The sequence below is a fragment of the Schistocerca piceifrons genome, chromosome 3 (genome assembly GCF_021461385.2).
Source record: "Schistocerca piceifrons isolate TAMUIC-IGC-003096 chromosome 3, iqSchPice1.1, whole genome shotgun sequence".
NCBI classification, from domain to species: domain Eukaryota; kingdom Metazoa; phylum Arthropoda; class Insecta; order Orthoptera; family Acrididae; genus Schistocerca; species Schistocerca piceifrons.
In genome coordinates this window covers 713,742,713-713,757,777 of record NC_060140.1, presented here as the reverse complement: position 1 = coordinate 713,757,777, position 15,065 = coordinate 713,742,713, and positions in this window count along the sequence as shown.

Genomic DNA, 15,065 nt, shown 5'->3' with positions numbered 1-15,065 from the left:
TGCTAGAAACGTAGGTTTGCCTTTCCTTAATCTTTCTTCTAAGATAAGTCGTAAGGTCAGTATTGCCTCACGTGTTCCAAAATTTCTACGGAATCCAAACTGATCTTCCACGAGGTCGGCTTTCACCAGTTTTTTCATTCACCTCTAAATAATTCGTGTTAGTATTTTGCAACTGTGGCTTATTAAACTGATAGTTCGGTAATTTTCACATTTGTCAACACCTTCTTTGGGATTGGAATTATTATATTCTTCCTGAAGTCTGAGGGTATTTCGCCTGTCTCATACATCTTGCTCACCAGATGGTAGAGTTTTGTCAGGACTGGCTCTCCCAAGGCCGTCAGTAGCTCTAATGGAATGTTGCCTACTCCTGGGGCCTTTTTTCGACTCAGGTCTTTCAGTGCTCTTTCAAACTCTTAATGCAGTATCGTATCTCCCATTTCATCTTCATCTGCATCATCTTCCATTTCCATAATATTGCCCTCAAGTACATCGCCCTTGTATAAACCCTCTATATACTCCTTCCACCTTTCTGCTTTCCCTTCTTTGCTTAGAACTGGGTTTCCATCTGAGCTCTTGATATTCATACAAGTTGTTCTCTTCTCTGCAAAGGTCTCTTTAATTTTCTTGTAGGCAGTATCTATCTTACCCCTAGTGAGATAAGGCACTACATCCTTACATTTGTCCTCTAGCCATCCCTGCTTAGCCATTTTGCACTTCCTGACGATCTCATTTTTGAGACGTTTGTATTCCTTTTTGCCTGCTTCATTTACTGAATTTTTATATTTTCTCCTTTCATCAATTAAATTCAATATATCTTCTGTTTCCCAAGGATTTCTACTAGCCCTCATCTTTTTAGCTACTTCATCGTCTCCTGCTTTCACTATTTCATCCCTCAAAGGTACCCATTCTTCTTCTAGTGTACTTCTTTCCCCCATTTCTGTCAGTTGGTCTCTTATGCGCTCCCTGTACAACCTCTGGTTTAGTAGTTTATCCAGGTCCCATCTCCTTAAATTCCCACCTTTTTGCAATTTCTTCAGTTTTAATCTACAGTTCACAACCAATAGATTGTGGTCAGAGTCCACATCTGCCCCTGGAAATGACTTAGAATTTAAAACCTGGTTCCTGAATCTCTGTCTTACCATTATATAATCTATCTGATACCTTCTAGTATCGCCTGGATTCCTCCAGGTATACAACCTTCTTCGATGATTCTTATATTATCTATACCTAAAAAAATTAAAAAAATAAGAATCTCTAGATATTATCTATACCTAGAGATATTTAATTGTTTTTTTAAATTTTTTCATCAGTTTATGTAATTCATTAACAATTCATTCATGAATATTGAGACAGCACTCAATGAAGCAGTCTTCAGACTATGTTCCAGCACATACTCATTTTTTGCAGAATTTATTCTTTTTAGTTTTAGAAATTTGCACAAACTACTTCAATTTTTTGTCTTCCATTTTTGTTGTTATTTTGTTTGGATGATGTATGTCAGTAAATTTTTTAATTTTTAGACACAAAATACGATTGTGTGAAATGTTATTCATTTATGTAAGATTAAATTTATTAAATTTGAAATATTAATTGATTGATTGTAAAGACTTCAGTATTTTTAGTTCTTTTCCAACTCAGATTTCTATTTCTTGTTAATTAACGAATCTAATGACTTAACCTGACTTTCTAAGAAATCTATCTGATCTTTTACATGATGGGGCTTGTTTCATCTTAATTATTTTTTATTATGATGTTTCATGATGACCACATACATCCTGTTTCTTTGTTTCAAAATCTGTGAGAGTCTTGGTGTATTCATGTTTTGTAAGAAGATTAGCAAACTCATGTACTAAATAGAGTTTGTTAACTTTACAACATCTTCTATATCTACCAGTTTTCAACCTTTAAAATCATTATTACTTTTTATGCTCTAAAAATGCTCATTAATTCATTCTGAAATTGCTTATAAATTCTTATCTAAGCTATGATTGAAAAATTACAATTTTTGATTCCAATTCTTTTTCTTATTTTTTCTACGTTTATACACTCATTGATGTTGTAGATGTCTTTAGGCCATGACTTAGTTCCAGAAATGTTCATTTATTAGATTCAGAATATCATTACATGTATAATTATCTCACAAAAGTTTAAAACAAATGTACACAAATTACTTCATATAAATTTCGGTTTCGTATTATTTTATAGTCCAGTTCACTTGAGCCAAGATATTTAATTGATTCTGTAGGAATGTTTCCTCCAAATGAATGAATCACAATTTTTAATGATATAATAATAGATCCAATGTGACCCAGCATGATCAGATATGTCTAAATTAGCTATTCCAGATTCATATTCTAATTCATGAATTGCAAAAACACTACAAAAGTATTTGATTTTTAATATTTTTGCAAATTTTTGCGTATCAAAATTACTTAATGCAGTAGGATGCATATCAGTTATTTTTGCAGTTTTTTAATCCAGTTCCAGCACTTTTTTCGATTTCTAAACTAAATTTTTTTCTTGTAATTCTGCCCATACCTATTTTCTTTCCCATTACTACTTTTGCAATACCAGCTGCCCCATCAGCTACTGAACCAATAATTCATAATATGATAATGCTGTAAATAATAAAGGCAGGAATCCTCCTACATATTTTATTAGTAATCTACCTTCCTTCTTTTTTTGTTAGATATTTGATAATTTTTTAACCACAGGACTTCCTAATGTTATAGGTAAATTACTGCCAGTTTATATTTGTTACCTTTACCTGATTTTGCTTCATTTGCATTATTATCAGAATATAATTCCTGGATGTTACAGTATATCTGCATAATTTGATAAATCAGAACCAGTAAATCTCGTATTCATGTAATCCATGGTAATGTGCTTTTTAGTCAATAGAGTCATTAGTCCATGTGTATCTTCATATGTCTTATCACCTACTGTTAATTTATCTCCATCAAATTTTAATGGTAATTTACCAACGAATTTCAAAGTAGCAATAAGTCTTAATTCAAGAACTGTTTTCACTGTTGTTGATATAGTCATCCATTCTTCACCTACTTTTTCTTGTATCACCCTCGTTAATTTTTTAACAGCACCCTGAGCTTGAGCTCCCTTTTTTCTGTCTTTAGGCTCTTCATCATATTTTATCAATAAATCTACTATTTTTGATCCACTTAGCGTAGATCAGTTTGAGGGCTCTCAAACTGGTTAATTTGTGGGTTTTCAACTTCTCTATTTGCTTCAATAGCTTTCAGCATATTATCGCTTAGCCCTTCAATTCTTTGTCTTATTTTTTCGATTGCACCTTCTTTTTTAAATTTTTCGTATTCTGTTCTTGGCTGATTATTCAAGAACTTGAATCCTTCTTTCAATTCTTAAATTTTTTCTATTTTGTTGAGCTTTTTTAACAACCATTGGGTCATTTTTCGAAAACATTTACTAAGACTATAAAATAATTAATGAATTCCTTTTTATGTATGGATTTGTAAAAATTAATAAAATAAGGCATTCTGTTTTTACTCTTACCAAAATATAACAACCACAAATATCCAGTCCTTGAGTAACTTCATCACTAACTTTGTGAAACAATTAGTGAACAGGGAAGCATTATCGATCGATCGGTCGGCAACAGCTCGCCTCAGGATTCCGAAATGACAGGACACAGTCTTGCAAATACTGTAGATTCAGGTTTTGTGTCCCCACCGTTTTCTCAAATAAATCAAGACACATTTTCTGCTTTACAAAATGCGAATATTGCCGGATCAAATGCACTGCCGAATAGCACTGAGGAACATGTTTCAGACACCAGTGCACTGTTATTACAGTTAATACAACAAATGGGACAAAGGCTACAAAAGTTAGACACAACGCTTGAACAAAATCAGAAACAAATGGGACAAAATCTTCAAAAGTTAGACACAATGGAACAAAATCTTCGGAAGTTAGACACCACACTTCAACAAACACGTGAAGATTTAACTACTGAATCGAAATGTCAAAAAGTCTGTAATGATGTAAAAACACAAATTTGTGAGCATTTCCAACCTATTTTTTCGCGTCATGAAAATGCATCACAGAATCACGATGCAGCCACAAAAGAACTGCAAACTATTGTTCATGAAAATCACGACACCCTGCAAGCTAAAATTGACTCAGTTGCATGTACCGATTCGGTTACGCAACTTGCAAAAACTCAGGAAAACTTAAAGGACAAAGTAGATACGATTTCAACACAAATGGACACTCTGAAACTTGGTTCAGAAAAACACACAGAGGAAATAATTTCACTATCGGATGAAGTAGCCGAACTTTCAGATCAGTTCACTAACATATCTACAAAGGTAGATGATGATCTGAATAACACAAGAACTGTAGCCTTCACGGATACTGAAGAGTATGAACAAATTAGAAAATTCAAACAAAATCAAAATCAAATCAATACACAGTACAAAAGAGAAATCCAGGAAGTACAAGATCAGTTGGCACAAGTAATACAAGAATTACATATTTCAGAGGACACTCGCACTCCAGTACGAGAAGAGGGACATAAAAATATGGAACAACCACAAAATAATAACACAGGACACTTCGGAAATTATGAAAGAAATTGGCAAGGCGCATTGGATTTTGAGATGGAACCGCCGAAACGAAGTAACAATGAGCGATGTGCGACTCGCCGACATGATGATTTTGACTATAAGCTGTTCATTACTACACGTAAATTCAAAACATTTAAGAATTCTGGCAACGACATTCATCCACAAGCGTGGCTCCATCAATTCTCTCATTGTTTTCCTCCCAACTGGTCATTAGAGCACAGATTAGAATTTATGTGTGGCTACTTAGAGAATGAACCAGCGCTAAGAATGCGATTGGTCATTCACGATTGTCACAGTGAAGGAGAATTTTATCATGCCTTCCTCTCAGCGTTTTGGTCTCAAGCTACACAAGACTGAGTAAAACATAGCATCATAATGATGAAACATTTCGAACAATCTGAATTTTCCAATCTTATGAAATATTTTGAAGACATTTTGTATAAGAATCAGTATCTTTCAAACCCATACAGCCCCTCAGAACTCATCCGCATTTGCTTAATCAAACTGCCTGAACATTTACGACATATTATTTTAGCAGGACGTTGCAAAGACGACATTGAAGCTTTTCAGGGACTGTTACAAGAACTGGAAACTGACACTGACAATCACGGAATGCGAAAACAGGAGCACAACAATTACAGGTCACATCTGTCACAATTCCACGATGACAGGAATAATACAAGACAAGGCTATTCTCACAACGCAAATCGTGACCAAGACAGACACCACCCATATGACAACCGTTGGCAGATTAATAGCTACAGAGAAAGATCGCACTACTGTAGTAATGAATATGACAGAGATAACCACAGAAACAGACAATATGGGAACCAGAGCTATTATTATCGCAGGAGACAGAATAACTTCAGGCGCAACGGTCCACCGTCCAGTGATAATTCAGGGAGAAATTCTCCACCACTTAACCGACAAGAAAGAAACTACAGGAACTACCGACATGACAACAGACGATATAATCATAACGACAGACGCGAATTTCATCAGAACTGGCGAGATTGAAAGCGGGTTGGGCCCTCTCGACAAGGTGAATTCGTAGAAGTTAGACCTCCAAATCCCAATAACGACGCGCGCCAACAAAGAGACACAATGACACGCACCGCAGGCAGCCGTATGCGCCAGCTGGCTCAGAGAAAAATAACATAGACGCTAACCTTGAGAAAAATTTTAGCATTCCTTACTGACGTATACCGGATGATAATTGCGTTCAAGTTGAACCTCTGCGGACTAGGAAGAGTAAAGGTTAACACCACATTTCACATGTAAAACCGTTTATTGAAAGATAATCTGCCATAAAACTTTTCACTTCACATTTCTAGTATGCATTGTCAGACTTAGAAACTGTTACCATGCAACAATGTTTGAAGTTAAATATCCAGTCAAGAACCAAGAGAACTTATTTAAACAGAAATTACGAATGCATTGTTATAATGAACAGATGACACAGTGTTATTGTATGTGTACATTCTTGCTTGTTAGTTGCACGATTACGTAATGACTATAAGGCTTACATACTTAGAACATATACTGGTACTGCTAATGAGATTTTAATGCAACATTTTGGTTTACTTGAAAATACATTCCGGATTTAAAGTACTTTCAGTGAGATACCAGACGACACAGTGGTTAGTTTATGTGACAGCTACACGATTTTATCATGACGCTACTAATGAGTGACAATTTACAATGTTGCTTTTGCAGTGTTTCTGTTTTATATCTGCACAGTTTTTCTGTATTATTCTGGAAAGTAAAACATGTTTTAGTAGTAACTTTTGTGGTATAGCTACAATGAGACTGCCTTTTCCGTAGCACAACAATACGTTACAGCACAGTACTTTCTTCATCACGGCAATAAGCGTAATAAGTAAGATATCTATACACAAAGCATTTCACTTTTGTTTATCATGAGGTAAGTACATTGGCTTCTGCAGAACTTAGCTTTTGGAGGACGATAACTACGACACTTCCACAGAGATTATCTTACAACAAGACGCACAGTTTAGCGCTACAGTACACGTATTTGAGTGATTAAATTTCTACTTAAAACATTTATTTTTAAAGATTTTTGAATTACAATGATACAAAGGTTTTCCGTGATACATTTCATTCCATTGTTGTAATCTGTAACACCTGAGGGTTTAATTACATTAATCCTCAGGGGGTACACGCCTATTTTGTGTACCATGTGTTTGGCAAGCACAAGGAGCCCTAGCTAATATGGCATTTGCTTATACAACTGTACACATCGGTACCATATTCCTCTAACACATAAATTACACAGCTATCTGATCATTTAACTGAGAGAGACAAACATTTTTTTTACTACATCAGTGACACATGTTTACACAATTACACAGTTGGATAACTTCACACTTATGAAACTGTATTTTGTCTGCACTGTGTGAACTGTTCATATTTTTTCGGAACCATTGTGATACTATGAGAGCTTTGAATGATGTATTTGGTATGAGATCATGATTTTTAAAGTACGTTTGAGGTATATGACACTATTGAAATGAGCAGAGAATTTTCTTTAGGTTTTGAAATTATTGCAGAAAGCTACGACGTTTTTCAGATTTGACTGAGGTGTCATGATGTCATTATTACGATGATGATGTGTATTATGCTGCTGAGGTATGTTTATGATTAATAAGCTGATGCTATATGAGTTATTTAATTATGCTACGTATTTGTTATGATGAAATATTGAAGAAGTATCGACGAATATGTATATGTGTAATAAGGTAAGGAATAATGAGTAGTGGTTAGGGACTCAGGTTTGTGAAAAAGGTTGTTGGAAACCAAGAATCGTACTTTAATAAGAGTTATGAAACGTATGTAAATGCGTGAATGTATTACAATGCCGACAAAAATTTTTTGGACACTGTTATATTCATAGGGTTTTGTTGCTACACATTTGCAACGCAAATTCTCGACCTGTGAAATTTTTTATATGAGACTGTCACTGTAATGCTAACTGGTGTCGTAAATATTTCAGTAAGAAAGTTAAGTGACCACCCTCATGTAATGCGTCGTGGGCACCCAGCTGCGCAACAGTCGCCTGGAAAAAAGCCATTAGTGTGTGCCTTTCAGAGGCACAGGTGGAGAAAAAAAGGGGCCATTATCCTCGCTATTGACATTCCTTTGTAGAAAGCATCGCAAATACTACACGCTCAAACTTGAAAACATATGATTACACTGTGGAGCTTTTAATTTCTGATATTTACTAAAATGCCTAATGAAATGATGAGTTACATTTTACATCATTGTCTTTCTAGTTGAGAGATTTTTTTTGCCTTTGGAGACGCCATTTGCCTAGTGAATGACGTTTCATATGTTGCTTTATATATATATATATATATATATATATATATATATATATATTTGCTCATTTCGTTTAATATCTAGTTTCTAGCTGTACTGCAGCATTGGTTAAAATAAAATTTAATAGATGTACTAATATCACAATTTTTTGTCTACAGACCCAGTAAAGAATATGTTTATGATGCACTTTCTTAGAAAAGAGAGTGCAAATAGACATTTCCCTTCACAGGAATTGCCTAAATAATTTTTTTAACAACTTGGTAACTTTCTTGCAGAGTAGGATTTTGTGATGCATCAATCTAGTGTTAAGATCTGACATAGGTATTAGACATGGCCATCTTTACTGTAATATTTTTTCTGCTTGAGCTTTGTCATGTTTGGATATAAGTTAATGCATTTGCTGCTGCTCTTTGCCAGGCATAATGTTACTGAATTTGACTTTGTATTACTCTGTTAAGCCAGTTTTACTACTGATTTATTTTTATTGTTTGCTGCACATTGCCTTATATTAGTTGAAATATTGCAATTGCTTTGCTAATTTCTATAATGCTGCTTGCTTCACCAATTTTCATTTTTTTGTCATTGCTGTTTGTATTAATTGTCTTGTGCTGCTGCATTGCCTTGTCCCTTAGTTTATGCATCTGAGCTCAGTAGATTTAAGTTAGCTTAAGAGGGGGTAGACTATATAAGAAACTGACTGTGGACAATAGGGAAAGAATGCATTGAGAAGTTATATGAAAAAGATTTGGGCCAAAATGAGTATTGTACACTGAGAAATAATTATTTTGAAAGAAATATGAATAGAATACAGAAAGCAGGTATAGATAGGACTTTTTGGGAATAATGATGAATGAAAGGAGATCTCCAAGAAGTAAAGAAAGTTTTGTTTGCAAAATACTGCAGTAAAACAAACCCTTTCCTTTCCTTTTGTATTATTCTGCTATATGTTTGTGTACCCTTATGTATTTGTGTTCACCCTGTCTTTATGTGTTTATCTGATAAGATTTATGTTGTAGAATTTTTCTAATACTCAGCTACATTCACTATGATAATGAATACTGTTATCCTCAAATATAATTTGCATTAATAATATGTTATTTACTTTATAAAGATGTTTAGACATTATTTATCTGTTCTGTTTTGTTGCTCATGTGTGAAGTTGATGTTTCAAAAGTTATTCTGATCTTTTATGTAGGTACTTATAATTCCTGTAACACTGATGTATATGTTATTTCGATTCTTTTGTAAAGCCTGTATTACTACAAATGTTATCTGTATTATTATGTTTTTAATGATGTTTTCTGTATCTTTGTAATTGTATTCTCATGATATAAAATTGTAATTGTCACCAGTTCATCATATTATTAACTTGTAAGTTACATCTCACTGCACACGTTTCTGTTGGTCATAGTATATGGACAATATGTGAGAAGTTGGGACATGTGTTAATAATTCAGCAAGGGACTGATTAACAGCATTGCTGGTTCTAAGGACAATTCCAAAAACTTTGTGAGTGCACAAGAGGTGGTTTATGGACTTGCTATATTGTCCACAAGACTCTTCGATGATGATTGTGCACCTGCACAGTCGCAACGGATGGCAGCCAGCCATCTCTACAAGGACTACAGTGGGTCTGCATCTTTGATGACCCAACAATACCATTATTTCTACAAGGACTACAGTGGGTCTAAACCTTTGCTGACTCACCAGTACCATTATTTCTACAAGGACCGCAGTGGGTCTGCACCTCTGGTGGCCCCCAATACCACAATCTCTACCAGGACTACAGTGGGTCTGCACCTCTGGTGGCCCACCAATACCGCAATATCTACCAGGACTGCAGTGGGTCTACTCTGTGATGACCTACCTACCAATATTCTTCAAAACTTTGACTGACTCTGCTGTGGGTTCGCTCTGTTGTGGCCCATTACCTGTCTGCATGTCAAAAGTCAGCACTGTCTTTCCGTTGGAAGGACAACACTACTTCTTCAAGACTGCATGGAAATCCACTACTTCCGTGTGCGTTTTCTTTTACTGCTCAGACTTTGAGAAAAACACTGCTATTTTACTGTGATGGATAATCAGGACTGTCTTTATGGACTGTGAGAAAATTTCAGCTTTTGATCACCATTGTATCAATAAGTGTGTGCATTTGATTTCTTTGTTATTGTAATTATGAAGAATTTTTTCAAATCTGTATTGGCCACTGCCCAAAACAATTTATAAAATTTTTTGTGGGGAGCATGGTGGCTATGTAAGTAGGCTGTTTAGGTTTTTATATTGGTAATGCCACGTAGTGTCTGTATGAAAATCACTGACTCTGCTGTGTGGAGTCTGTGGCTAGTTTGCATTGTTGTCTGCCATTGTAGTGTTGAGCAGCTGGATGTTAACAGCGTGTAGCATTGCGCAGTTGGAGGTGAGCCACCAGCAGTGCTGGATGTGGGGAGAGAGATGGCGGAGTTTTGAAATTTGTAAGACTGGATGTCATGAACTGTTATATACATTATGACTTTTGAACACTATTGAGGTAAATACATTGTTTGTTCTCTTTCAAAATCTTTCATTTGCTAACTATGCCTATTAGTAGTTAGTGCCTTCAGTATTTTGAATCTTTTATTTAGCTGGCAGTAGTGGCACTCGCTGTATTGCAGTAGTTCGAGTAACGAAGATTTTTGGTGAGGTAAGTGATTTGTGAAAGATATAGGTTAATGTTAGTCAGGGCCATTCTTTTGTAGGGATTTTTGAAAGTCAGATTGCGTTGTGCTAAAAGTATTGTGTGTCACTTTAGTGAATGTTTGAGTACGTTCAGTTTTGCTCAGCTGTTTGAAAAGCAAATAATGTAAGAGGTTTATCAGCACAGTAATTCATAAATTTTTCAAAGGGGACGTTTCATAAAGGTTTTGCCATTGCAGTTATGAGCATAATAGTGTTAATTTAAGTGGTGAAAGTGTATGATTTTTCTATTACATGATGCATGAATAAAATCTGTGTGTGCATTAGCAATTATTATTTATTTAGTGAAAGGTGATTTGTGGCTTTCGCAGCAGCTCACTTTATTCAAAAATGGTGAAAATTAATGCAGTACTGGCAGTATATACAGATAATCAGATTCTGATACTAGAAAATTCAGTGCTCTTTAGACCCTTGTCCATTGGATTTGAGGAACGATGTAACAAGGATTCAGTTCACAGTATAATGTCAGACTGAGTGTAACTTTTTAAAAGGAAATGTACTACAGTGCATTTTAGTGAACTTGCATAAAGCATAGCTCCAAAATTCATTATAGAATAAATTTATTATTTCGTTGAATGTAATTGATGGACATCGTAAGAGAGAAAACATTACTTTTTAGGTAAGTGTTTAGAGCTTCATAAATAGTAACCAACATATCACACAAAAACCTGGAAATTTTGGTTTTGTGAATGTGATAGTGGACTAAATACTGGAAAGACGTAATAACCAGATGTACACTAAATTAATTAAGTTATCCAAAAGTGTATGTGTCTTTGTTTGAGAATGCTATGTACATTGATTTGTTTGATGTAGCTGTGATATTTATACATAAATTACACTCCCAGATCCAACATTTGTGCTCTCTTCTCCTTACTGGAGTCTTGGCTCAGTTCTAGTACCATAACATGAAATACATCAATTTCCATATGAATGATACCCCCTGACACCATACTAAAAGCAGTGTCTCGACAGTTTTCACAGGAGCACCTGAAAATAGCAGCACATGGCTCCATGATTTTATATGCTATTATGTCATTTGCTGTGGTATCGCTGTTGTTGCTTCCCAGTGTGATGTATCAGTGAAAAGAGTGGACTGAATGGGGAAAGTCAAGATTGCATTTGATTATCCCGGATGAGACATGTCATTTGTGACTTACTGGGAAAGAATATGATGAAGACTGGTATTGGACAATGTATGCCTCGGATTAGATATTTGGCTCACTATTATCACAGAGGTTCAGCCACACATGTCAGCTTTAACGCATTACAATAGCTTGACTGCTTAATATATATAAACTGCCAGTGATCTTACATATTAATTTACCAGACACTGTGAAGTCACTGTGAACAATAATTAACATAAGGTGAAACTGAGTCTATTAAATAAAATAAATGTATCAGGTGATATCACAATTAAATGATGTAGTCGAACAAGAAGATTTTAAATGAAATGATCGGTTTTTTCATTCAGTAATTTTTTGAAATAATTAAAAGTGGGGGTCCTACATAAATTGTTAATAACAATTAATAAAATAAGTCACACAGTGTATTAACATGAAAATGTATCAGATTTCCCAATACTAACTGTTCATAAAGCTCTACTTGCCAGCTCATCTCAGCTGCTGAATTTTGACTAAGTCCCACATCACATGAATATTTTCAGAGTATGGACAACTGCTCAAGTATCTAGTGCGACCGCATCTGTCCAACTTGAACCATTAATGGGAAACTGTTCTTATGACTGTCCAAAAGCAACTGTCTCTTCATTCAGATAACATGAACTAACTCTTCACAAAATCTGTTGGCCACCTGCTGGCCTGCAGACACCCCACCATTGCTGCTCTAGGGCAAATTACTATAGATCCATGCCAGTGTGCTACAGTCTGTCTCCCTTCTGTCTTACTGTTTTTCTTCTAACTAATGTTTAATGAAATGGAATGTTTAATCAAATGGACCACCGCACTTTGCCTTATAATATTTACATAATATATAAGTTCAGTTATTTCTAGTTGGAAAAATAGCGAACAACATATATTACATTCAATAATTTCGTATAAATAATTAATGATATACTTCCACAGCATGCAGTACTAAAGGAATAATTAACAGCAGTGATGACTGATGATGAAAGTATCATGCAGAATTCACTGATCTTCTTCACGTGGAGGACATTATGATCTGACCCCAGTATGCACTAAATCTGATTCTAGGTGTGTAGCATTTGGAACTGATAGCTAGAGTGCAGTGCTACAGTCTGACACAATGTATGTCGAGATCGCGCGTAGTGGTTACTTGTGATTAAACTTTCTATAATTCTCAATTTATTTGCTTGCATTCAACATTAACTTCCATATTTTTAGAGATAGCACAGATATCAGTACTTCAATAGAAGCGTTATAACTGCCTGATGATTTTGGTGATGCACTCACATAAGTTCTGCAAAGGGTTATTGAATTACTATTGAGTCTTTAATATTTGTATATTTCTCCACTTTAAATGTAACAGAAGTCTCAGTCATTAGTGTTGACCAAGCAATCTGTCTGCTGCTGTTCCCTTAACCAGCTTGGAACTAGCCACTTTGTTCCTGCAGTGACCAGTTCTTTGTATCAACTCGCTAAATGCTGCTGAATTAGGAATTCCCTGGTTCCACTCATGCTGGTGGCCATACTGTCACTGTGGTGGTTGAATAATACTTTTAAGCTCTCAAGATTTTAAGATCTTAACTTAGCTGGCTGGGTCTTCTCCAGCATATGTGTTATGATACACTAAGCAATCTGATGGGTCACGTATGCAATTCATGAGTGCAACAGGCATATCTGTCTGGTTAGCAGTGCAACAATATGTGGCAATATGGCTGTAACTCTTTTGTCTGGTCATTAGACGTGGTTGTATTGTTTTGTTTCGTCTTTCTTTGCCTATATTGAGTAAGAACTTTATTATAGAATTTACAGTCATTTGGGTATCAACACCGCTCTGAGAAGCAAAGCTGAGGCTAGAGTTGCCATTTGTATTAATATGTGATGAGAAATACATCCTTTGATTTAGAAGTGAACGTGTGCTGTAGCAGAATTGATAGGAAGTTCATAGTAATAATCATAACGCACTGGGCTCCATCTGATGATGAAATATTTATGAAACAGTTACACACAATATTAAACTTTTTAACTTCTAACCAGAATGATGTACATTAATATTAAATGCACATTTTAATTTAAATGTTCAGGGCAAATCTACTATAAATCTACACACATGCTCCTTGTCGTTTCGTACAAAGTAACTCACTCTTATACAATTTGTAAGGAGAAACATAATAGTCAACAGTGCCACTACAGAGAACAGTTCTGTAGATGTGTCGAGACTGCTAAACAAGTTGTCTAAATACTCATATTTACACTATAAGACTAATGAAAAGTAGTTGAGGACTGACGAGCGCAAAACAACTTGTATTAGTGCAATGTAAAGATGTCCCCAGTCTTTTTGGCGCCATTGAAAAGTAATATGTTCCGTAAGGTCTCCTACAGTTCCCAATAAAATTGCTTCAAAACTGGTTTAATAAATTAAAATTCTCCTCTTTCATGTTTACATTTTGCAAGTGCCTATGGGAATAAAGAGATCAACCGCCACTGCTGCTAAACATATTAGTTCATGTTCCACAGCAGAAATTCTCTGCACAGTGGCCTTCGTAATAAGGCTTGAAACTGCTTGGCAAGCCATGTGGTAGGTTTGAGGCGAGCGAACAACTGCGGCAATATTGCTTCCAATAGATAGGTGCATCCGTTGAGCACGTGTGGTACTCTTCAAAAGCTGAGTCTCGCCAGTGTTAGGCTTTGTATCAATATCTCTGGTAGAAGGTATGCTAGCTGGATAATGTACTATTTTGCAAGGGAGGCATTCACAGCCGACTTCAAAGCAAGTGATGGTACTCACCTGCTGGCCAAAGCTTTGTAAATAGAAGACGTTTAAATTCTCAACAGGTGTGGGTTATTTGTGACATACCGTTATCAATGATTTTTTATAAATGCAATTTTTGGGAACTGTGATTCTTAGTCGCCATTTGTGACAGTTTAGAATTAAGATTTACAAATTCGCAACTTGCATCCTTCTGCAATGTTATAAATGAAGTTTTCACGATTTAGTGCTATGGATGTGACACTGTGATTATTTACAAATAGCAAATAACAGGCACTACAAGTGTATCTGCTGACTGGTATTTCTGGTAAGGTGAACTGTATCAATGCAACAAAAGTGATGTGTTCGTACCAGTAAAGTGCTGAAAGTCAGTAGCATCTCATTAAAGTTATTATGTAGTTTGAAAGGAATGATAAATAAATGTGAAATACACTGTAGGTGAATAATGAAAATTCTAGTCTCACCATATTAAAGCTATCA